The sequence below is a fragment of the Lissotriton helveticus genome, chromosome 11 (assembly GCF_964261635.1).
Source record: "Lissotriton helveticus chromosome 11, aLisHel1.1, whole genome shotgun sequence".
NCBI lineage: Eukaryota > Metazoa > Chordata > Amphibia > Caudata > Salamandridae > Lissotriton > Lissotriton helveticus.
In genome coordinates this window covers 1,123,419,625-1,123,446,530 of record NC_136072.1, presented here as the reverse complement: position 1 = coordinate 1,123,446,530, position 26,906 = coordinate 1,123,419,625, and the positions used below count along the sequence as shown (strand labels likewise).

The following is a 26,906-nucleotide window of genomic DNA, read 5'->3' as shown; positions in this document are numbered from 1 at the left end:
TAACCAAAATCAAAATGCTTATATTTCTACCAATGTTTAGGGCAAAGAGAAAGAGAAAGAGAAATAAGACGCACCTTTCACAATTGACTAAAAATTGATTCCAAGAATCAGGCTTTGACCATTCAAATGAGGATATTCTTTTGATGTTTATTTGTGCCCATCTCATTTGGTAAAGATAAAATTAAGTTACACTTGGTTCCTTACTTAGAATACAATCAACTCTTTAGACATTGCCAAGTCTCATCTCCCTGAGGCTGACTGTATTTTTCATCGTGCCATGTATACAGAGAAACAAACTAATTCACCCACATCTACTTAACTTTCATGCAGCCACAAGTTCACCTATCATACAACCTCTCAAACCAATTTCATCTATAATTTTACATTACTTTTATAGTCAGTCTCTCCTTCCTTCACTTATCCTTTCTTTCTTACTTGTTTTTCAATTTGACCATGCTACTAATCCTTATCATTACGTACGTCCACCTCCGTGTCCCTAAGTCCATTTATCACATATTTCCCCCCTCACATTTGTCTATATTTACTATTTTCTTCTTCCATATCTTTCAATTCCTACTCTACTTTTCACTTTTTCTTCACTCTACTCCTGAGCTCTCATCATTCTAATATCTATTTTAACATTTTATGTTTTTCCTGCATTTTGTTAAGTGACCCCCACACTGTTCTAATGAAGTCTTTTTACACTGTGACCTTATTTATATAATTGAACAAGTTCATTATATTCCTTCTCATCAATCCCTATCTTCTCTTTCTTCATAGTGTTTGTTATATATCTTTATGTTACATCAAATATATTGAGTGCTGTAATCACCTCGATAGAGCATCTTGGTTTTACAGAAGCAATAGATGTAACTCCTGCCTGATCAGAATCAGTACATTAGTTAAAAGATAGATAAGATTGTAAAGGTTTTCTGTATATTATATAGTGCAAGCTGCATCATTCTGATTATGTAGACCTTTCCTGGTATTGTCTCTAAGACAAAATAATGAAAACATTTTTCATTATAAGCCTCTGTTTTCTTTGTTTTCTTAGGAACTTTTAGTATGTTTTGATATGGATATCATGAGAAAATTGAAACGTGAAATTATATTCTGTTTGACAGATGTTTAGTGTCAACATTGGACAGACACTGAGATGTTAGTTTTGATCAATAATATAAGGTATGGATCTTTTTAAATGCATCAAGCGTTGATAGTCTTTTATAAGCAATGTCAAGGATTTTGAACATTGTCTATCGCTGGCTCCTGACACACTACAGTCTCATGTCAAAATCTTTATAACTATTCATTAATCAGTCTATTCATGCAAACAACTAAACATCCAAACAGAAAACCATCTGTTTTGTAATAAGTCTAACAACAAAAGAAACTTTGAGAAAGACAACGTTAAGCTTCAGACTGTCCCTAGAACACTAAGCCATTGATCCAGCTATGAAAATTCATTATAAACCAATGTTGATTATTACGGTCTGTTTAACTAAGCGTCATGCATTCTAAAACAAAAGGGAGTCATTTCCAAATCCAATCCCAATATATTAGATTGATTGAAAGAGTAGCTTGAATGTTATAGCATAGCTGTGCTATGTTAGACAAGTAAGGGCTTCATTTCCGGTCTGAAGAAGGAAGGCGTCAGAGGTAACTGAGGGCAACACTTTTTATAATGATTTTATGATTTTTGCAAATATTTTCAAGGGAGAATCATTGCATATATATTCAGTATTAACTGGCTGCTATTAATGCATATTCAGGAAATGAGCAACAAAATACAAAGAAATAGATTTTCAAAATATTGTGTGATGAAAAACACAAATTTTATTGACAATACAAAAGAAAATGAAGGAGCCACAGAATAGCTCAGCTGTTTCCCATTGGTGGTTCATTAAGGTTTAAATGATTGAATTACGTGATGAAAAGGAGACATCACAGGTTAAATGTTAAATAAGATTGAGGAACAAAAGTAACTTGAGAGACTATTATGTAATCACTCACATTGATACCAGCATTTAATGTACTTCTTCTCACGGAAGCCTCCGTTTATTTACTGTAAAATGATGGGTGTTAAAACTATATCTCTTCAAACCCTAAGAAGGAGATGATTTCAATGTTCCACAGGGAAAAAGCGAGTGTTGAATATTAAACACATTCTGATTTCTTGACAGATTTCTCAATGGTCTTTCCCTGGTGGGTGACCTGACAGGTGACAGTCTTTTCTGCACTCCAGTCCATGGGGGAAGAGACAGATAACTGCTGGCCATGAACAGGTTATTTTCACTCTGTTTGGTAGCTCTGCTTTTCTCAACTCCATTGGTAAATATTTGACCATCGACTTTCCAGGTCACATCCAGAGAGGCCGGATAGAAGTCTTGGAGAAGACACACCACAGTGGCCTTGTTTTTCTCTACCTCCTCTTGAGAGGGAGGGAAGATGCTCAGACTAGGAGCCCTTGTTTCACCGGCTGCAAGAAAATTAGGAAAAGTATGAGAAACTAGGATAAGTATAAAAAAATTATTTTGTTATTTTTTGGTCAATCATCCTTTGTTAAATGCAATTGCACAGGAAACATTGTTTGCAACTTCTACTAAATGCCTTTTAAACCAAACAATAAAGTGACATATTCAGGCATATGTGATAAAGCTCGGAAAACATAGTTTTTGAGAAAAGAGTTATCTGAGGAGAAAACTTAACTTCAGCAGTCGTTTTAGATTATTGCTTTACAATGTAGTCCAATTGTAATACAGGTTTAGCTGTACTATAAAAATAGTATAGGAAAGTTAGTCTCCAGCACCAACACTTATTTATTTCCATAATTCCAGTTGTTTTTCTAAAACATATCATTTTGATGCAATTTTTAGAGGCAATCCTGTTTAGAAATACAACTGTGTTTCCTTTTTTTGGGAAATAAAAGGATTACTGAAGTACTAAATTACAGTGAGAGCAATCTCTTCCAGAGAACCTTAAATACAATTTAGGAGCTTAAGAACTTCTGGTCTACTAAGAAATATTATTAAAGCTGCTTTGAAGATAATATTTAACACAAGGACATGGCACAAAAAGACTGGTATATGGTATATTGTCCAAGCACAGAACCATAGAACATCAAAAAGAGTTTGAACTTTGGTATATGTACAGTCAAAAGTTTACTAACACACTTTTATTTTTAAACTGATCTGCTGAAAGCAAACCTATCGCTATTGCAGATGAATAACATTGAGGGGTCGATTACGATGGCGGACGGACCTGCGTCCGTCCGCCACCACCAAGGTGGAGGGACCGTCTTCAGGGGCAGCGGCGTTCCCTCCTTTGCAATTAGGATGTGACCACCACCCTGGAAGTCACATCCCGTATATTTAACATTGCAGCGGGTGCTGCTTTAAGCAGCACCCGCCGCAAAGTTAAAAGTGCATGCTGTGCATTTGCATGCACAAAGCGGCAGGCACGCGCGGTGCCTGCCGCATTGTGCATGAAACTACAGGGGAGTACCATAGGTACCCCCCATGTGCACCCCCCAACACCCTGGGGGCCCGCAAGGGCCCCCCAGAAGCAAAGGTCCACATGCTTTTCCACAGCAAAAAAGCCGCCACGGAAAAGCATGTTTCCGCACCCATACTAATGTGGCTGGCGGTGTCTTGCTGACACCACCACCATATTGTGGTCCACACCCCGCAGAACAGCGGCGAACGGACCTGATGTCCGCCGCTGTTCCCACCGCCATCATAATCTGGCTGTGGGTGTTTTCTATGCCGTGGCGATGAATACGCATCCTCAGGGCCGGCGGTGGCTTCCACCGGCCCGGAGTATGCGGATTCACCGCCATCGTAATCGACCCCTAAGATTGGTACCAAAATAAATGACAGATTTAATAAGTTAATAGGAGATAACTGACTTAACACCTGAGCAAATTGCTGAGGATAACCTCATCTTGTAGCACAAATGAGGAATCACCTCTCATTTTATATGAATAAAGTGCAATTTGTAACAGTATTGAAAACCATGGAAAGGGGTTTGTTCTCTATCATTACATGCTTGAATCTTGCCAATATAGGATTTGCTAATCAGTTTCATATATTTCATAGGCCTTAGAAGATGAAAAGTGGAGTCAATAAATACTTTAAAACTTTTAGAGCTGAACTCTCATAGGGAGAACTTTGAAATCAATGAAGTGATATATTGCATAATCTTAAAAAATAATATATTATCTGTACTTTCTAATGTTATCAGATATCTTTCAACTTTTAAAATATTTGATACGTACAAACCACAGTCAAATGTAAGCTCTTTCTTTTGGATTATAAATTATATATATAGGAATAACTCGCTAGGGTTTTAAATCAAATCCTAGTTGTTTGGATAGTTTATTTGGTTTACTGAATAACCAATTAAACAGCAGCTTATACATTAAATATCCCGAGTTAAACTGATTTTTCTATTGTATTTTCATGGAAAAATTAACTTTATTAACTGGACAAACTCAAGATAGATGCTGTCAAAGAACGAAAATGCATGTCATGAATAAAGTAAAATATGTTTTAGAATATTAAAAGCAATGCAGTCTAAGTAGGTACTGAATGGAGGAAACAAATTAACAATTATGAAAAGATATGTTTTTTTGAAATATGGTTGAATAGCCGTAGCCACAAAAAGCAGGTGCATTAGTCTTATTGACATTGCACTATGGTATGCCAATATTCAGGATCTGTACAGAAAAAAGAAAATCCGCCTAGATTAGCAATATGAGCTGACGGTAAAAACCCTCACCTCAGGTAATTTTTTATCATTTACATTTTGCAATGGAAAAGAATTATTCGAATTTCTTATAAAAAGATAAAACATGAAGTCATTACTGTGAAAAACACTGATTCCACATGCTATGTAATATTCCCAAAGAAGAATTTCATAACTATACATTTTTTTCACAAATCGCTATTATGGAACACCATTGCATTAGTAATACAGGATGCTGTATTACCCCATAATTTCAGTAGACAACATATAATTAGATGCAAAATCTGTTGTTGATATCGTAACACTAGAAGATGATAAAAGAACAATAAAGTAACCAATACAATTTTATAAAATATCCGCTTCCTAAGGAAGTAGTTGATATTGTGCCACTTACTTAGGACGTTCATCTGGGTTCCTCCGCCGAAGATTAACACACAGTGCCACAAGACTGTGCACAAACCCAGCCAGTGCAGTTTAGCATTTGTAGCTGGTTTAAAGATTGATGGCTTTATGCATCTCAATGTCTTTAAAATACAGAGCTCCAAACATAATCTTTTGGCTTCCATTACTCTAAGCTGTTTTCTTACCTACTCTGGTTCTTCCTAAGAACAGTGTTCTTTCTAGAGGACGGTGTAATATTTCCTAAGGGTTTATATAACATAGGGATGACAAAAAATGATTTCTAGACTTAGGGCAATCGCCACACAGTCAAATGTGATTAATTTTAGTTAAACTTGAGACTAGTAGTCGAATTTCTGAATTCAATGAGAAAAACATTGAATAACATATTTGTTAATTTAGTACCTTCATGTAGAGTGAAATCAATCAGATATGAGGCTTTCCGTACCAGGTTGATTTTTGTAGATAACAGTTAAATTAGACTGATGGTGCACAGAATATTCTAAATTTAAGAAACTCTTTTTAAAATGAATACTAAGAGTATACTCTCTCACAAACCCACAAGAAAATCACATTTTCCCCAACATATTTAAGCACAAAATACATTCTTAGAATGTGCTGTTTATACATTAATTTTGAAGGTATATCTAGGTAACATGATTGAAAATGTCGATTCCAATGTATAGGCTAACTTTTCTTTCCACCTAAAAGAATCAGATTATCTTTACAGATTGCAAATAGAAAAACATATATGTAATTTTTGACAACGTGCAAATATGTATATATTGTACAAGCATATTAATTGCTACCTTCCTAAACAAGATCTTTTTACGTTTGTACAATGAATATAGAAACATGTAGTGGACAATTTGTGTTAGAATGAAGTAGCTCTTAAAAATATTGCACGGTGCTGGTTATGTTACTTACTTAGGACGTTCAGCTGGGTTCCTCCACCAAAGACATACCCACAGTGCCACAGTGCTGTACACAAACCAGCAATTTAAAGGGCAGTTGATACAGTACATTGATTTTTAGATTTAATTCATCACCTGTTGATGAATTGTTACAGATACAGAGAAACACTCTTAATATTATCTGCAATAGCAGCTGCAGCAAAACAAAGGATGGATGGCACTCCTTCACCTGGTGATACAGAAAAGCAGGCTCAAATGGGAAATGTAAGAAGTATATGAAGCAGTTATGGCTAGATGCAGGACTGCTACAGCTCCATTGCCACGATTGTCTAATAATACAGCGCAGCAGGTACATGTATGCATGAGAAGAGTTATTCTCAATAAATGTAAATGTGTTTGATAGGCAGATCAAGCTCGATCTTCTGAAATTGTCATCATCTCCTCACATAAAATACCTCTGTTACTATAGAACCCTTGACATTTCATTCAGGTATCTGCATCTTTGAGACATTCTAGACAGCTCTTAAGAGCTCTTCATAATGTCATTTTGGAAAGCTGTTTAAAGTACACAGTGATTTGCAATACTAACACACAATATTTTTGACAAATGGAACCAATAATCCACAAATATCTTGAGCTATTGCATTGTATTGTATTCCTTAATTAAATGTCAAATGATCTAACAGATTTCCAAAGCCATAAACCTTTGCTGAATTTCTCCTGCTTACAATAAGAACGTTTTCTTTCTTCAGAATCCTGCTATTGTTTGCAAGGCCTGAATTCCACACATTTCCCAGAGTGTTACTAAAATCTGAAATAATATGTTTTAGGAAGGAACACTTTTAAGATGAATGTAATTTACATGGGTATGGTGTTATACACTCTTACCACAGTCAAACAGTAAAAAGTGGTCCAACTGTGCGATGTAGATCGAACATCCTGACAATGTATACGACGAACAGTCCATTATGAGAGAGGAAAATTATTAAAGTAAATCTCTTTTTAGACTGTTATCTAGCTTATTTTTTCTGTCATCTCAAACAAAGCAACACAAAAAAATAAGTACAGGTGGCAAAAGATAAAATAATGGAAATATATGGTAATTTAGTACATGACTGTATTGTCCATTTATATGTTTCAAAAGCAGACCGATGTACACATGTACGATAAGTTAATGTCAATCAGATAAAGAATTACAAATGGATTTAAGGACAAATAAATCAAAACTCCAAAAGGTTTAAAAAATATATCCTTCAAAAGTAATGTAGAGGATTAAAGATGCTACTTACAAAGGACGTTCATTTGGGTGCCTCCACCGAAGATCCACCACTGTGATGTATTGCTATACAAAAACTGTCTCCACATGATGTAACAGAGCAGGAAATCAGCAGGCAATGCATCAATGCAATATTATAGGGTATGCTTTTTGACTGATTATTGAGCGGCACGTGACTCTATCATTGAAAAAAGTCCAGAACCCACAAAGTGGTGCATCAGTTGGGTCAACTGTCAGGTAGCAATATGCTTATCAGTGTCATGTTCTTCAAAAATGTCCATGAATGGAATGAATAACTTTTGTTATCACAATATTATGGGATATTTTCGTTCACCTTCATTTGGTGTAGGATTGGAATATACATGTTCTGACGGTATGCTGACTTTAAGAAGGCAATGAGGTGTACATGAGCCCTCAATATTTTGACTTACCTTGCTGAACATCAATGATATGTTAGGAAGATCAAGAAATCATAGCTCCCAAATTACAGATTGTGTTTAGATTCTCAAATATTATTATTTGCTTCTCTGATCTTCTAGGACCGTATTTAATATGGGTTTGTCAGTAGGACAGTGACGAACCAATCAGCTCAATATACTGCCTTTTGGTTCAGCAGAAGTAATGATGAGCTTGAGAGTCTCTTTGTAAACTGGAATCCAAGAAGTCTGCTGAGTTTCAATATTCCTAAAAGCCCATGTCTAGTAGTGGTGGTCTTGTTGGGTTGGACACTTATGGGAGATTGTCAAATAATGACAGTTGTAGGAATAGCATAATTAATTGTCTAGGATTATAAAGGAGTACACATAATTTAATCTAATACATATTTCAAGGGCATTATGATCAAGTATTTCCTACTTACTGTTTTTATTGAGCTGAGATGTAAAACACATTTTAAAGGACATCATTTACATTGAAAGTGTGTATTGTATATCTGGTGCCTGGGAAGCTGTTAACATGATTAGCCCTTTCTCAAAGTCACTAGCAGGAAATCTTAGTCTCTGACTGTGCTGTATAACTTTTATAGGAGTCCCTCGCTGGAGATATGTATATGTTCAACTAGACCACCTCCAATTGACATTGTCATTTGTTGTGGCGTGAAAGATTTATGCATTTAGTATAAGTGTTTACAATACTGAAAGTTTTACTGTAACTTGCATTTACTTCCTATCTATTCCCAAAGGCAACAATTGTAAACATTATGATAGACTACATCCTTTTAATTACTTGTTTACTTTTCTTACTAACATACCATCCTAAACTCAGTATGTCATATCTGGTTCATGTGGCCTGCAACTTTATAGTTGGTGTTGTTCTGAAACAATATTGGTGAATGTTTCCTAAATTTAACCAAAATCAAAATGCTTATATTTCTACCAATTTTTAGGGCAAAGAGAAGGAGAAAGAGAAATAAGACGCACCTTTCACAATTGACTAAAAATTGATTCCAAGAATCAGGCTTTGACCATTCAAATGAGGATATTCTTTTGATGTTTATTTGTGCCCATCTCATTTGGTAAAGATAAAATTAAGTTACACTTGGTTCCTTACTTAGAATACAATCAACTCTTTGGACATTGCCAAGTCTTATCTCCCTGAGGCTGACTGTATTTTTCATCGTGCCATGTATACAGAGAAACAAACTAATTCACCCACATCTACTTAACTTTCATGCAGCCACAAGTTCACCTATCATACAACCTCTCAAACCAATTTCATCTATAATTTTACATTACTTTTATAGTCAGTCTCTCCTTCCTTCACTTATTTTTTCTTTCTTACTTGTTTTTCAATTTGACTATGCTACTAATCCTTATCATTACTTACGTCCACCTCCGTGTCCCTAAGTCCATTTATCACATATTTCCCCCTCACATTTGTCTATATTTACTATTCTCATCTTCCATATCTTTCAATTCCTACTCTACTTTTCACTTTTTCTTCACTCTACTCCTGAGCTCTCATCGTTCTAATATCTATTTTAACATTTTATGTTTTTCCTGCATTTTGTTTTAATAAGTGACCCCCACACTGTTCTAATGAAGTCTTTTTACACTGTGACCTTATTTATATAATTGAACAAGTTCATTATATTCCTTCTCATCAATCCCGATCTTCTCTTTCTTCATAGTGTTTGTTATATATCTTTATGTTACATCAAATATATTGAGTGCTGTAATCACCTCGATAGAGCATCTTGATTTTACAGAAGCAATAGATGTAACTTCTGCCTGATCAGAATCAGTACATTAGTTAAAAGATAGATAAGATTGTAATGGTTTTCTGTAATGGTTTTCTGTATATTATATAGTGCAAGCTGCATCGTTCTGATTATGTAGACCTTTCCTGGTATTGTCTCTAAGACAAAATAACGAAAACATTTTTCATTATAAGCCTCTGTTTTCTTTGTTTTTATAGGAACTTTTAGTATGTTTTGATATGGAGATCATGAGAAAATTGAAACGTAAAATTATATTCTGTTTGACAGATGTTTAGTGTCAACATTGGACAGACATTGAGAGGTTAGTTTTGATCAATATTATAAGGTATGGATCTTTTTAAATGCATCAAGCGTTGATAGTCTTTTATAAGCAATGTCAAGCATTTTGAACATTGTCTATCGCTGGCTCCTGACATACTACAGTCTCATGTCAAAATCTTTATAACTATTCATTAATCAGTCTATTCATGCAAACAACTAAACATCCAAACAGAAAACCATCTGTTTTGTAATAAGTCTAACAACAAAAGAAACTTTGAGCAAGACAACGTTAAGCTTCAGACTGTCCCTAGAACACTAAGCCATTGATCCAGCTATGAAAATTCATAATAAACCAATGTTGATTATTACGGTCTGTTTACTAAGCGTCATGCATTCTAAAACAAAAGGGAGTCATATCCAAATCCAATCCCAATGTATTAGATTGATTGAAAGAGCAGCCGGAATGTAATAGCATAGCTGTGCTATGTTAGACAAGTAAGGGCTTCATTTCCGGTCTGAAGAAGGAAGGCGTCAGACGTAACTAACTGCAACAATTTTTATAATGATTTTATGATTTTTGCAAACATTTTCAAGGGTGAATCATTGCATATATATTCAGTATTAACTGACTGCTATTATTGCATATTCAGGAAATGAGCAACAAAATACAAAGAAATAGATTTTCAAAATATTGTGTGATGAAAAACACAAATTTTATTGACAATACAAAAGAAAATGAAGGAGCCACAGAATAGCTCAGCTGTTTCCCATTGGTGGTTCATTAAGGTTTAATTGATTGAATAACGTGATGAAAAGGAGACATGACAGGTTAAATGTTAAATAAGATTGAGGAACAAAAGTAACTTGAGAGACTATTATGTAATCACTCACATTGATACCAGCATTTAATGTACTTCTTCTCATGGAAGCCTCCATTTATTTACTGTAAAATGATGGGTGTTAAAACTATATCTCATCAAACCCTAAGAAGGAGATGATTTCAACGTTCCACAGGGAAAAAGCGTGTGTTGAATATTAAACACATTCTGATTTCTTGACAGATTTCTCAAAGGTCTTTCCCTGGTGGGTGACCTGACAGGTGACAGTCTTTTCTGCACTCCAGTCCATGGGGGGAAGAGACAGATAACTGCTGGCCATGAACAGGTTATTTTCACTCTGTTTGGTGGCTCTGCTTTTCTCAACTCCATTGGTAAATATTTGACCATCGACTTTCCAGGTCACATCCAGAGAGGCCGGATAGAAGTCTTGGAGAAGACACACCACAGTGGCCTTGTTTTTCTCTACCTCCTCTTGAGAGGGAGGGAAGATGCTCAGACTAGGAGCCCTTGTTTCACCGGCTGCAAGAAAATTAGGAAAAGTATGAGAAACTAGGATAAGTATAAAAAAATTATTTTGTTATTTTTTGGTCAATCATCCTTTGTTAAATGCAATTGCACAGGTAACATTGTTTGCAACTTCTACTAAATGCCTTTTAAACCAAACGATAAAGTGACATATTCAGGCATATGTGATAAAGCTCGGAAAACATAGTTTTTGAGAAAAGTGTTATCTGAGGAGAAAACTTAACTTCAGCAGTCGTTTTAGATTATTGCTTTACAATGTAGTCCAATTGTAATACAGGTTTAGCTGTACTATAAAAATAGTATAGGAAAGTTAGTCTCCAGCACCAACACTTATTTATTTCCATAATTCCAGTTGTTTTTCTAAAACATATCATTTTGATGCAATTTTTAGAGGCAATCCCGTTTAGAAATACAACTGTGTTTCCGTTTTTTGTGAAATAAACGTATTACTGAAGTGCTAAATTACAGCGAGAGCAATCTCTTCCAGAGAACCTTAAATACAATTTAGGAGCTTAAAAACTTCTGGTCTACTAAGAAATATTATTAAAGCTGCTTAGAAGATAATATTTAACACAAGGTCATGGCACAAAAAGACTGGTATATGGTATATTGTCCAAGCACAGAACCATAGAACATAAAAAAGAGTTTGAACTTTGGTATATGTACTGTTAAAAGTTTACTAACACACTTTTATTTTTAAACTGATCTGCTGAAAGCAAACCTATTGCTTTTACAGATGAATTACATTGAGGGGTCGATTACGATGGCGGACGGACCTACGTCCGTCCGCCACCACCGAGGTGGAGGGACCGTCCGCAGGGGCAGCGGCGTTCCCTCCATTGCAATTAGGATGTGACCGCCACCCTGGCGGTCACATCCCGTATATTTAACATTGCGGTGGGTGCTGCTATAAGCAGCACCCGCGGCAAAGTTAAAAGTGCATGCTGTGCATTTGCATGCACAAAGCGGCAGGCACCGCGCAGTGCCTGCCGCATTGTGCATGCAACTACAGGGGAGTACCATAGGTACCCCCATGTGCACCCCCCAACACCCTGGGGGCCCACAAGGGGCCCGCAGAAGCAAAGGTCCACATGCTTTTCCACAGCGGAAAAGCCACCGCAGAAAAGCATGTTTCCGCACCCATCCTAATGTGGCTTGCGGTGTCTTGCAGACACCACCACCATATTGTGGTCCACGCCCCGCGGGTCAGCGGCGGACGGACCTGATGTCCGCCGCTGATCCCACCGCCATCATAATCTGGTGGTGGGTGCTTTCTATGCCGCGGCGGTGAATACGCATCCTCCGGGCCGGCGGTGGCTTCCACCGGCCCGGAGGATGCGGATTCACCGTCATTGTAATCGACCCCTAAGATTGGTACCAAAATAAATGACAGATTTAATAAGTTAATAGGAGCTAACTGACTTAACACCTGAGCAATCTGCTGAGGATAACCTCATCACGTAGCACAAATGAGGAATCACCTCTCATTTTATATGAATAAAGTGCAATTTGTAACAGTATTGAAAACCATGGAAAAGGGTTTGTTCTCTATCATTACATCCTTGAATCTTGCCAATATAGGATTTGCTAGTCAGTTTCATATATTTCATCAGCCTTAGAAGATGAAAAGTGGAGTCAATGAATACTTTAAAACTTTTAGAGCTGAACTCTCATAGGGAGAACTTTGAAATCAATGAAGTGATATATTGCATAATCTTAAAAAATAATATATTATCTGTACTTTCTAATGTTATCAGATATATTTCAACTTTTAAAACATTTGATACGTACAAACCACAGTCAAATGTAAGCTCTTTCTTTTGGATTATAAATTATATATATAGGAATAACTCGCTAGGGTGTTAAATCAAATCCTAGTTGTTTGGATAGTTTTTTTGGTTTACTGAATAACCAATTAAACAGCAGCTTATACATTAAATATCCAGAGTTAAACTGATTTTTCTTTTGCATTTTCATGGAAAAATTAACTTTATTAACTGGACAAACTCAAGATAGATGCTGTCAAAGAACAAACATGCATGTGAAGAATAAGGTAAAATATGTTTTAGAATATTAAAAGCAATGCAGTCTTAGTAGGTACTGAATGGAGGAAACAAATTAACAATTATGAAAAGATATGTTTTTTTGAAATATCGTTGAATAGCCGTAGCCACAAAAAGCAGGTGCATTAGTCTTATTGACATTGCACTATGGTATGCCAATAATCAGGATCTGTACAGAAAAAAAGAAAATCAGCCTAGATTAGACCTGCCTATCCAAACTTCTTTTTAAAGTAAAATCTGGCTCTCCTGATGATGTCTGCCCTCCCTACATCCTGCGGGAAGTGGGAGCTGCTATCCCTGAGAGCATTCTTTTCATGATGAATGGTTCCCTCTCACAGGGTTTGGTCCCTGCCAGTTTTAAAAAAGCCCTTCTCATCCCTTTGCTGAAAAAAGCTGGGGCTAATCCATCGGATCCTCTCAATTATAGGCCCATTTCCCTGCTGCCGTACTGTGCCAAGATATTGGAGGCTCATGTTTGTGATAGCATGTCCCAATTCTTGGAAGAATCACAGTTCCTTGCGCCTAACCAGGCTGGCTTCCGTCCTCTTCATTCCACTGAAGCAGTCATCGTCTCAGTTCAGAATACTTTGAGGCGGAATGCAGACAAGGGGATCCATCAGGCGCTGGTATTATTAGACCTATCAGCGGCGTTCGACACGGTTGACTATACCATCTTGGTCAACCGTGTCGAACAGGCCGGCCTTAGGGGTCCTGCGTTGAGCTGGATTCGCTCATTTATTACTGGCCGCACCCAATCCGTGAGACTGGGCCCCTTTACGGCCCCCACTGTCCCTACCACCTGTGGAGTCCCTCAGGGCTCCTCCCTGTCACCTTTGCTTTTTAATCTTTACCTACGCCCCCTGCTGTACTCCCTCAGGGATACCAGAGTTACCATCTTCAATTACGCAGATGATTTGCAGCTCATCTTTCCTTTAAACACCGAGGACTCAGTGGTAGTGTTTCAAAACACCATGTCTCACATCCTGAGTTGGATGAGCTGCAATCACCTGAAGCTCAACCCAGGCAAGACTGAGTTGGTCTTGCCTGGGCAGAGTGTACTCAGCTGGAACCCTGGCTTTTGGCCGTCCAGCATGGGAGCCCCCCCATCTAAATCGTCTTCAGTTAAGAGCCTTGGAATCTTCCTTAGCGAAGATCTGTCTCTGAAAAGGCAGGTCAGCGCAGTGGTGTCCTCCAGTCTATTTCAGCTGAAGAAAATTAAGAAAATTGCGCGTTTCTTCTCTTTGGAGGCGCTCACACAGATTGTTATCTCCCTGGTTCTGTCCAGATTGGATTTTTCCAACAGTCTCTATCTTGGGCTCCCGATCGGCGAGTTAAAGCGCCTCCAGTTGATTCAGAATCAGGCAGCCAGACTCATTCTGAATCTACCTAAGAGGCAGTCTGTCAGACTGGGCCTAAAACAACTACATTGGCTGCCTGTTGAGCAACGGGTGGCTTTTAAGACTGGTTGTATTTTATTTAAGTCCTTACAACAAACAGGCCCTCTATTCATCAGAGATCTGTTTAAAAAATATGACCCCCCTAGGAATCTTCGCTCCATGCACAAACATCTTCTGACTGTCCCCACTTATAAAAGGAAGCGTCTTGGAGGCAGCTGCTTTGACCACCTTGCAGCTGCCTTCTGGAATTCCCTTCCTCTTCACCTTAAAATGTGCGGAAACATCCTTAGTTTCAGACACTCCCTCAAAACATGGCTCTTTTCTCAAGCGTTTTGATGAGTACCTTTTTGCTTCCTGTGACTGATGCGTTGTGTCCCTGTCTATAGCGCCATGAAGCCCCCGGGCGAACGAGCGCTTTATAAATACATCTCAATATCAATATCAATATCAATTAGCAATATGAGCTGACGGTACACAGAAAACTGACTAATCGAAAAAGACAACACCATTTGGTTGAATGTTGAATCCCAAAGACAAACCAAGGGATAACGAGTGACCCATTGTCTAATAAGTCATTTGAATACAGATCATTCCCTTTAAGGTACATAAGATGTAATCGCCTGTGCATAATATGAAAATATATAAATATATAAAATGTCATGAGAATAACTTATTTCGACTCTCAGGACAGGTTTGCCAATAATCAGGATCTGTACAGAAAAAGGAAAATCAGCCTAGATTAGCAATATGAGCTGACGGTAAAAACCCTTACCTCAGGTAATTTTTTATCATTTACATTTTGCAATGGAAAAGAATTATTCGAATTTCTTATAAAAAGATAAAACATGAAGTCATTACTGTGAAAAACACTGATTCCACATGCTATGTAATATTCCCAGAGAAGAATTTCATAGCTATACATTTTTTTCACAAATCGCTATTATGGAACACCATTGCATTAGTAATACAGGTGCTGTATTACCCCATAATTTCAGTAGACAACATATAATGAGATGCAAAATCTGTTGTTGATATCGTAACACTAGAAGATGATAAAAGAACAATAAAGTAACCAATACAATTTTATAAAATATCCACTTCCTAAGGAAGTAGTTGATATTGTGCCACTTACTTAGGATGTTCATCTGGGTTCCTGCGCCGAAGATAAACACACAGTGCCACAAGACTGTGCACAAACCCAGCCAGTGCAGTTTAGCATTTGTAGCTGGTTTAAAGATTGATGGCTTTATGCATCTCAATGTCTTTAAAATACAGAGCTCCAAACATAATCTTTTGGCTTCCATTACTTTAAGCTGTTTTCTTAGCTACTCTGGTTCTTCCTAAGAACAGTGTTCTTTCTAGAGGACGGTGTAATATTTCCTAAGGTTTTATATAACATAGGGATGACAAAAAATGATTTCTAGACTTAGGGCAATCGCCACACAGTCAAATGTGATTAATTTTAGTTAAACTTGAGACTGGTAGTCGAATTTCTAAATTCAATGAGAAAAACATTGAATAACATATTTGTTAATTTAGTACCTTCATGTAGAGTGAAATCAATCAGATATGAGGCTTTCCGAACCAGGTTGATTTTTGTAGATAACAGTTAAATTAGACTGATGGTGCACAGAATATTCTACATTTAAGAAACTCTTTTTAAAATGAATACTAAGAGTATACTCTCTCACAAACCCACAAGAAAATCACATTTTCCCCAACATATTTAAGCACAAAATACATTCTTAGAATGTGCTGTTTATACATTAATTTTGAAGGTATATGTTATCTGTAGATCTAGGTAACATGATTGAAAATGTCTATTCCAATGTATAGGCTAACCTTTCTTTCCACCTAAAAGAATCAGATTATCTTTACAGATTGCAAATAGAAAAACATATATGTAATTTTTGACAACGTGCAAATATGTATATATTGAACAAGAATATTAATTGCTACCTTCCTAAACAAGATCTTTTTACGTTTGTACAATGAATATAGAAACATGTAGTGGACAATTTGTGTTAGAGTGAAGTAGCTCTTAAAAATATTGCACAGTGCTGGATATGTTACTTACTTAGGACGTTCAGCTGGGTTCCTCCACCAAAGACATACCCACAGTGCCACAGTGCTGTACACAAACCAGCAATTTAAAGGGCAGTTGATACAGTACATTGATTTTTAGATTTAATTCATTACCTGTTGATGAATTGTTATAGATACAGAGAAACACTCTCAATATTATCTGCAATAGCAGCTGCAGCAAAACAAAGGATGGATGGCACTCCTTCAACTGGTGATACAGAAAAGCAGGCTCAAATGGGAAATGTAAGAAGTATATGAAGCAGTTATGGCTAGATGCAGGACTGCTACAGGTCCATTGCCACGATTGTCTAATAATACAGCACAGCAGTTACATGTATGCATGAGAAGAGTTATTCTCAATAAATGTAAACGTGTTTGATAGGCAGATCAAGCTCCATCTTCTGAAATTGTCATCATCTCCTCACATAAAATACCTCTGTTACTATAGAACCCTTGACATTTCATTCAGGTATCTGCATCTTTGAGACATTCTAGACAGCTCTTAAGAGCTCTGCATAATGTCATTTTGGAAAGCTGTTTAAAGTACACAGTGATTTGCAATACTAACACACATTATTTGTGACTTATTGACCCAATAATCCACAAATATCTAGAGCTATTGCATTGTATTGTATTCCTTAATTAAATGTCAAATGGTCTAACAGATTTCCAAAGCCATAAACCTTTGCTGAATTTCTCCTGCTTACAATAAGAACGTTTTCTTTCTTCAGAATCCTGCTATTGTTTGCAAGGCCTGAATTCCACACATTTCCCAGAGTGTTACTAAAATCTGAAATAATATGTTTTTGGAAGGAACACTTTTAAGATGAATGTAATTTACATGGGTATGGTGTTATACACTCTTACCACAGTCAAACAGTAAAAAGTGGTCCAACGGTGCGATGTAGATCGAACATCCTGACAATGTATACGATGAACAGTCCATTATGAGAGAGGAAAATTATGAAAGTAAATCTCATTTTAGACTGTTATCTAGCTTATTTTTTCTGTCATCTAAAACAAAGCAACACAAAAAAATAAGTACAGGTGGCAAAAGATAAAATAATGGAAATATATGGTAATTTAGTACATGACTGTATTGTCCATTTATTTGTTTCAAAAGCAGACCGATGTACACATGTACGATAAGTAAATGTCCATCAGATAAAGAATTACAAATGGATGTAGGGACAAATAAATCAAAACTCCAAAAGGTTTAAAAAATATATCCTTCAAAAGTAATGTAGAGGATTAAAGATGCTACTTACAAAGGACGTTCATTTGGGTGCCTCCACCGAAGATCCACCACTGTGATGTATTGCTATACAAAAACTGTCTCCACATGATGTAACAGAGCAGGAAATCAGCAGGCAATGCATCAATGCAATTTTATAGGGTATGCTTTTTGACTGATTATTGAGCGACACATGACTCTATCATTGAAGAAAGTCCAGAACCCACAAAGTGGTGCATCAGTTGGGTCAACTGTCAGGTAGCAATATGCTTATCAGTGTCATATTCTTAAAAAATGTCCATGAATGGAATGAATAACTTTTGTTATCACAATATTATGGGACATTTTCGTTCACCTTCATTGGGTGTAGGATTGGAATATACATGTTCTGACGGTATGCTGACTTTAAGAAGGCAATGAGGTGTACATGAGCCCTCAATATTTTGACTTACCTTGCTGAACATCAATGATATGTTAGCAATATCAAGAAATCATAGCTCCCAAATTACAGATTGTGTTTAGATTCTCAAATATTATGATTTGCTTCTCTGATCTTCTAGGACCGTATTTAATATGGGTTTGGCAGTAGGACAGTGAAGAACCAATCAGCTCAATATACTGCCTTTTGGTTCAGCAGAAGTAATGATGAGCTTGAGAGTCTCTTTGTAAACTGGAATCCAAGAAGTCTGCTGAGTTTCATTATTCCTAAAAGCCCATGTCTAGTAGTGGTGGTCTTGTTGGGTTGGACACTTATGGGAGATTGTCAAATAATGACAGTTGTAGGAATAGCATAATTAATTGTCTAGGATTATGAAGGAGTCCAAATAATTTCATCTAATACATATTTCAAGGGCATTATGATCAAGTTTTTCCTACATACTGTTTTTATTGAGCTGAGATGTAAAACACATTTTAAAGGACATCATTTACATTGAAAGTGTGTATTGTATATCTGGTGCCTGGCAAGCTGTTAACATGATTAGCCCTTTCTCAAAGTCACTAGCAGGAAATCTTAGTCTCTGACTGTGCTGTATAACTTTTATAGGAGTCCCTCGCTGGAGATATGTATATGTTCAACTAGACCACCTCCAATTGACATTGTCATTTGTTGTGGCGTGAAATATTTATGCATTTAGTATAAGTGTTTACAATACTGAAAGTTTTACTGTAACTTGTATTTACTTCCTATCTATTCCCAAAGGCAACAATTGTAAAAATTATGATAGACTACATCCTTTTAATTACTTGTTTACTTTTCTTACTAAAATACCATCCTAAACTCAGTATGTCATATCTGGTTCATGTGGCCTGCAACTTTATAGTTGGTGTTGTTCTGAAACAATATTGGTGAATGTTTCCTAAATTTAACCAAAATCAAAATGCTTATATTTCTACCAATTTTTAGGGCAAAGAGAAAGAGAAAGAGAAATAAGACGCACCTTTCACAATTGACTAAAATTTGATTTCAAGAATCAGGCTTTGACCATTCAAATGAGGATATTCTTTTGATGTTTATTTGTGCCCATTTCATTTGGTAAAGATAAAATTAAGTTACACTTGGTTCCTTACTTAGAATACAATCCGCTCTTTGGACATTGCCAAGTCTAATCTCCCTGAGGCTGACTGTATTTTTCATCGTGCCATGTATACAAAGAAACAAACTGATGAATGCATATTCAGGAAATGAGCAACAAAATAAAAAGAAACAGATTTTAAAAATATTGTGTGATGAAAAACACAAATTTTATTGATAATACAAAAGAAAATGAAGGAGCCACAGAATAGCTCAGCTGTTTCCCATTGGTGGTTCATTGAGGTTTAAATGATTGAATTACGTGATGAAAAGGAGACATTACAGGTTAAATGTTAAATAAGATTGAGGAACAAAAGTAACTTGAGAGACTATTATGTAATCCCTTACATTGATACCAGCATTTAATGTACTTCTTCTCATGGAAGCCTCCGTTTATTTACTGTAAAATGATGGGTGTTAAAACTATATCTCTTCAAACCCTAAGAAGGAGATGATTTCAATGTTCCACAGGGAAAAAGCGAGTGTTGAATATTAAACACATTCTGATTTCTTGACAGATTTCTCAATGGTCTTTCCCTGGTGGGTGACCTGACAGGTGACAGTCTTTTCTGCACTCCAGTCCATGGGGGGAAGAGACAGATAACTGCTGGCCATGAACAGGTTATTTTCACTCTGTTTGGTAGCTCTGCTTTTCTCAACTCCATTGGTAAATATTTGACCATCGACTTTCCAGGTCACATCCAGAGAGGCCGGATAGAAGTCTTGGAGAAGACACACCACAGTGGCCTTGTTTTTCTCTACCTCCTCTTGAGAGGGAGGGAAGATGCTCAGACTAGGAGCCCTTGTTTCACCGGCTGCAAGAAAATTAGGAAAAGTATGAGAAACTAGGATGAGTATAAAAAAAATATTTTGTTATTTTTTGGTCAATCATCCTTTGTTAAATGCAATTGCACAGGAAACATTGTTTGCAACTTCTACTAAATGCCTTTTAAACCAAACGATAAAGTGACATATTCAGGCATATGTGATAAAGCTCGGAAAACATAGTTTTTGAGAAAAGAGTTATCTGAGGACAAAACTTAACTTCAGCAGTCGTTTTAGATTATTGCTCTACAATGTAGTCCAATTGTAATACAGGTTTAGCTGTACTATAAAAATAGTATATGAAAGTTAGTCTCCAGCACCAACACTTATTTATTTCTATAATTCCAGTTGTTTTTCTAAAACATATAATTTTGATGCAATTTTTAGAGGCAATCCTGTTTAGAAATACAACTGTGTTTCCTTTTTTTGGGAAATAAAAGGATTACTGAAGTGCTAAATTACAGTGAGAGCAATCTCTTCCAGAGAACCTTAAATACAATTTAGGAGCTTAATAACTTCTGGTCTACTAAGAAATATTATTAAAGCTGCTTAGAAGATAATATTTAACACAAGGTCATGGCACAAAAAGACTGGTATATGGTATATTGTCCAAGCACAGAACCATAGAACATCAAAAAGAGTTTGAACTTTGGTATATGTACTGTCAAAAGTTTACTAACACACTTTTATTTGTAAACTGATCTGCTGAAAGCAAACCTATCGCTATTACAGAATAATAACATTGAGGGGTCGATTACGATGGCGGACGGACCTGCGTCCGTCTGCCACCACCAAGGTGGAGGGACCGTCCGCAGGGGCAGCGGCGTTCCCTCCTTTGCAATTAGGATGTGACCACCACCCTGGCGGTCACATCCCGTATATTTAACATTGCGGCGGGTGCTGCTTTAAGCAGCACCCGCCGCAAAGTTAAAAGTGCATGCTGTGCATTCGCATGCACAAAGCGGCAGGCATTGTGCATGCAACTACAGGGGAGTACCATAGGTACACCCCATGTACACCCCCCACCCCCCAACACCCTGGGGGCCCGCAAGGGCCCCCCAGAAGCAAAGGTCCACATGCTTTTCCACAGCGGAAAAGCCGCCACGGAAAAGCATGTTTCCGCACCCATCCTAATGTGGCTGACGGTGTCTTGCAGACACCACCACCATATTGTGGTCCACACCCCGCAGATCAGGGGCGGACGGACCTGATGTCCGCCGCTGATCCCTCCGCCATCATAATCTGGCGGTGGGTGTTTTCTATGCCGCGGCGGTGAATACGCATCCTCCGGGCCGGCGGTGGCTTCCACCGGCCCCGAGGATGCGGATTCACCGCCATCGTAATCGACCCCTAAGATTGGTACCAAAATAAAGACAGATTTAATAAGTTAATAGGAGCTAACTGACTTAACACCTGAGCAATCTGCTGAGGATAACCTCATCTCGTAGCACAAATGAGGAATCACCTCTCATTTTATATGAATAAAGTGCAATTTGTAACAGTATTGAAAACCATGGAAAAGGGTTTGTTCTCTATCATTACATGCTTGAATCTTGCCAATATAGGATTTGCTAGTCAGTTTCATATATTTCATCAGCCCTAGAAGATGAAAAGTGGAGTCAATAAATACTTTAAAACTTTTAGAGCTGAACTCTCATAGGGAGAACTTTGAAATCAATGAAGTGATATATTGCTTAATCTTAAAAAATAATATATTATCTGTACTTTCTAATGTTATCAGATATCTTTCAACTTTTAAAATATTTGATATGTACAAACCACAGTCAAATGTAAGCTCTTTCTTTTGGATTATAAAATATATATATAGGAATAACTCGTTAGGGTTTTAAATCACATCCTAGTTGTTTGGATAGTTTATTTGGGTTACTGAATAACCAATTAAACAGCAGCTTATACATTGAGGGGCATATTTATGTTAACTGGCGCATCCCCAGGGATGCGCCAGTTAACATGCGCCACAGTGCGCCACTGCTCCGCCACCCATGGTGCGCCGCATTTATGATGCGGCGCACCATGGTGCAAGACAGTCAGGATGCGTGACGCATCTCTCGGCGCACGGGCGGCGCATTGCAGGAGTCATGTCGCAAGTGCGACATGACTCTTGCAATGCACAGGAGCCTCCTATTCAATGCATGTTGCGTCACCCTTACGCCTGCTTCAAGCAGGCGTAAGGAATTGACGTAGAAAGTGACTGAGTGCAATCTCATAGATTTCACTCAGCCACTTTTGCGAGGCGCACCTGCCCCGGAACGCCCACCCTGCGCCGGAACGCCCACAAGCGGCGCAGGGCTTTACAACGTGACGCATCTGCCTAGATGCGTCACGTTGTAAATCATTCGTAGGGATGCGCCACGTTTACGCCGCGTTGCGTGACGCAACAGCGGCGTAAACGTGGCGCAAGCGCCTCATAAATCTGCCCCAGAATATCCTGAGTTAAACTGATTTTTAACTTTATTAACTGGACAAACTCAAGATAGATGCTGTCAAAGAACGAAAATGCATGTCATGGATAAAGTAAAATATGTTTTAGAATATTAAAAGCAATGCAGTCTTAGAAGGTACTGAATGGAGGAAACAAATTAACAATTATGAAAAGATATGTTTTTTTGAAATATGGTTGAATAGCCGTAGCCACAAAAAGCAGGTGCATTAGTCTTATTGACATTGCACTATGGTCTGCCAATAATCAGGATCTGTACAGAAAAAAGAAAATCAGCCTAGATTAGCAATATGAGCAGACGGTAAAAACCCTCACCTCACATAATTTTTTATCATTTACATTTTGCAATGGAAAAGAATTATTCGAATTTCTTATAAAAAGATAAAACATGAAGTCATTACTGTGAAAAACACTGATTCCACATGTTATGTAATATTCCCAGAGAAGAATTTCATAACTATACATTTTTTTCACAAATCGCTATTATGGAACACCATTGCATTAGTAATACAGGATGCTGTATTACCCCATAATTTCAGTAGACAACATATAATTAGATGCAAAATCTGTTGTTGATATCGTAACACTAGAAGATGATAAAAGAACAATAAAGTAACCAATGCAATTTTATAAAATATCCGCTTCCTAAGGAAGTAGTTGATATTGTGCCACTTACTTAGGACGTTCATCTGGGTTCCTCCGCCGAAGATAAACACACAGTGCCACAAGACTGTGCACAAACCCAGCCAGTGCAGTTTAGCATTTGTAGCTGGTTTAAAGATTGATGGCTTTATGCATCTCAATGTCTTTAAAATACAGAGCTCCAAACATAATCTTTTGGCTTCCATTACTTTAAGCTGTTTTCTTACCTACTCTGGTTCTTCCTAAGAACAGTGTTCTTTCTAGAGGACGGTGTAATATTTCCTAAGGGTTTATATAACATAGGGATGACAAAAAATGATTTCTAGACTTAGGGCAATCGCCACACAGTCAAATGGGATTTATTTTAGTTAAACTTGAGACTGGTAGTCGAATTTCTGAATTCAATGAGAAAAATATTGAATAACATATTTGTTAATTTAGTACCTTCATGTAGAGTGAAATCAATCAGATATGAGGCTTTCAGTACCAGGTTGATTTTTGTAGATAACAGTTAAATTAGACTGATGGTGCACAGAATATTCTAAATTTAAGAAACTCTTTTTAAAATGAATACTAAGAGTATACTCTCTCACAAACCCACAAGAAAATCACATTTCCCCCAACATATTTAAGCAATAAAATACATTCTTAGAATGTGCTGTTTATACATTAATTTTGAAGGTATATCTAGGTAACATGATTGAAAATATCGATTCCAATGTATAGGCTAACCTTTCTTTCCACCTTAAAGAATCAGAATATCTTTACAGATTGCAAATAGAAAAACATATATGTAATTCTTGACAACGTGCAAATAGGTATATATTGTACAAGAATATTAATTGCTACCTTCCTAAACAAGATCTTTTTACGTTTGTACAATGAATATAGAAACATGTAGTGGACAATTTGTGTTAGAATGAAGTAGCTCTTAAAAATATTGCACAGTGCTGGTTATGTTACTTACTTAGGACGTTCAGCTGGGTTCCTCCACCAAAGACATACCCACAGTGCCACAGTGCTGTACACAAACCAGCAATTTAAAGGGCAGTTGATACAGTACATTGGTTTTTAGATTTAATTCATCACCTGTTGATGAATTGTTATAGATACAGAGAAACACTCTCAATATTATCTGCAATATCAGCTGCAGCAAAACAAAGGATGGATGGCACTCCTTCACCTGGTGATACAGAAAAGCAGGCTCAAATGGGAAATGTAAGAAGTATATGAAGCAGTTATGGCTAGATGCAGGACTGCTACAGCTCCATTGCCACGATTGTCTAATAATACAGCACAGCAGGTACATGTATGCATGAGAAGAGTTATTCTCAATAAATGTAAACGTGTTTGATAGGCAGATCAAGCTACATCTTCTGAAATTGTCATCATCTCCTCACATAAAATACCTCTGTTACTGTAGAACCCTTGACATTTCATTCAGGTATCTGTATCTTTGAGACGTTCTAGACAGCTCTTAAGAGCTCTGCATAATGTCATTTTGGAAAGCTGTTTAAAGTACACAGTGATTTGCAATACTAACACACATTATTTGTGACAGATGGACCCAATAATCCACAAATATCTTGAGGAATTGCATTGTATTGTATTCCTTAATTAAATGTCAAATCATCTAACAGATTTCCAAAGCCATAAACCATTGCTGAATTTCTCCTGCTTACAATAAGAACGTTTTCTTTCTTCAGAATCCTGCTATTGTTTGCAAGGCCTGAATTCCACACATTTCCCAGAGTGTTACTAAAATCTGAAATAATATGTTTTTGGAAGGAACACTTTTAAGATGAATGTAATTTACATGGGTATGGTGTTATACACTCTTACCACAGTCAAACAGTAAAAAGTGGTCCAACTGTGCGATGTAGATCGAACATCCTGACAATGTATACGATGAACAGTCCATTATGAGAGAGGAAAATTTTGAAAGTAAATCTCATTTTAGACTGTTATCTAGCTTATTTTTTCTGTCGTCTAAAACAAAGCAACACAAAAAATTAAGTACAGGTGGCAAAAGATAAAATAATGGAAATATATGGTAATTTAGTACATGACTGTATTGTCCATTTATTTGTTTCAAAAGCAGACCGATGTACACATGTACGATAAGTTAATGTCCATCAGATAAAGAATTACAAATGGATTTAGGGACAAATAAATCAAAACTCCAAAAGGTTTAAAAAATATATCCTTCAAAAGTAATGTAGAGGATTAAAGATGCTACTTACAAAGGACGTTCATTTGGGTGCCTCCACCGAAGATCCACCACTGTGATGTATTGCTATACAAAAACTGTCTCCACATGATGTAACAGAGCAGGAAATCAGCAGGCAATGCATCAATGCAATTTTATAGGGTATGCTTTTTGACTGATTATTGAGCGACACATGACTCTATCATTGAAGAAAGTCCAGAACCCACAAAGTGGTGCATCAGTTGGGTCAACTGTCAGGTAGCAATATGCTTATCAGTGTCATGTTCTTCAAAAATGTCCATGAATGGAATGAATAACATTTGTTATCACAATATTATGGGACATTTTCGTTCACCTTCATTGGGTGTAGGATTGGAATATACATGTTCTGACGGTATGCTGACTTTAAGAAGGCAATGATGTGTACATGAGCCCTCAATATTTTGACTTACCTTGCTGAACATCAATGATATGTTAGCAATATCAAGAAATCATAGCTCCCAAATTATAGATTGTGTTTAGATTCTAAAATATTATTATTTGCTTCTCTGATCTTCTAGGGCCGTATTTAATATGGGTTTGGCAGTAGGACAGTGAAGAACCAATCAGCTCAATATACTGCTTTTTGGTTCAGCAGAAGTAATGATGAGCTTGAGAGTCTCTTTGTAAACTGGAATCCAAGAAGTCTGCTGAGTTTCAATATTCCTAAAAGCCCATGTCTAGTAGTGGTGGTCTTGCTGGGTTGGACACTTATGGGAGATTGTCAAATAATGACAGTTGTAGGAATAGCATAATTAATTGTCTAGGATTATAAAGGAGTCCAAATAATTTCATCTAATACATATTTCAAGGGCATTATGATCAAGTATTTCCTACATACTGTTTTTATTGAGCTGAGATGTAAAACACATTTTAAAGGGCATCATTTACATTGAAAGTGTGTATTGTATATCTGGTGCCTGGCAAGCTGTTAACATGATTAGCCCTTTCTCAAAGTCACTAGCAGGAAATCTTAGTCTCTGACTGTGCTGTATAACTTTTATAGGAGTCCCTCGCTGGAGATATGTATATGTTCAACTAGACCACCTCCAATTGACATTGTCATTTGTTGTGGCGTGAAATATTTATGCATTTAGTATAAGTGTTTACAATACTGAAAGTTTTACTGTAACTTGTATTTACTTCCTATCTATTCCCAAAGGCAACAATTGTAAAAATTATGATAGACTACATCCTTTTAAT

The 26,906-nt window shown here is 36.9% G+C and overlaps 3 long non-coding RNA genes across 6 annotated transcripts; all 3 read right to left on the bottom strand.

Annotated features, from left to right (window-relative positions):
- Positions 1–1,813: 1,813 nt before the first annotated feature.
- Positions 1,814–7,444, bottom strand: LOC144791571 (uncharacterized). 2 transcript variants are annotated; one of them, XR_013602429.1, is made up of 2 exons: positions 7,346–7,444; positions 1,814–2,476 (listed from the first exon to the last, which is right to left on the bottom strand). It is a non-coding gene; the product is annotated as an uncharacterized LOC144791571 (long non-coding RNA). The 2 variants fall into 2 exon arrangements; XR_013602428.1 differs by lacking the exon at positions 7,346–7,444 and adding an exon at positions 6,070–6,184.
- A 3,061-nt stretch (positions 7,445–10,505) lies between these two features.
- Positions 10,506–18,163, bottom strand: LOC144791569 (uncharacterized). Of its 2 annotated transcripts, none has more exons than XR_013602426.1 (2): positions 17,989–18,163; positions 10,506–11,169 (listed from the first exon to the last, which is right to left on the bottom strand). It is a non-coding gene; the product is annotated as an uncharacterized LOC144791569 (long non-coding RNA). The 2 variants fall into 2 exon arrangements; XR_013602427.1 differs by lacking the exon at positions 17,989–18,163 and adding an exon at positions 16,713–17,034.
- A 1,515-nt stretch (positions 18,164–19,678) lies between these two features.
- LOC144792692 (uncharacterized) lies at positions 19,679–25,800 on the bottom strand. 2 transcript variants are annotated; one of them, XR_013602606.1, is made up of 2 exons: positions 25,699–25,800; positions 19,679–20,342 (listed from the first exon to the last, which is right to left on the bottom strand). It is a non-coding gene; the product is annotated as an uncharacterized LOC144792692 (long non-coding RNA). The 2 variants fall into 2 exon arrangements; XR_013602607.1 differs by lacking the exon at positions 25,699–25,800 and adding an exon at positions 24,423–24,471.
- Positions 25,801–26,906: the final 1,106 nt, after the last annotated feature.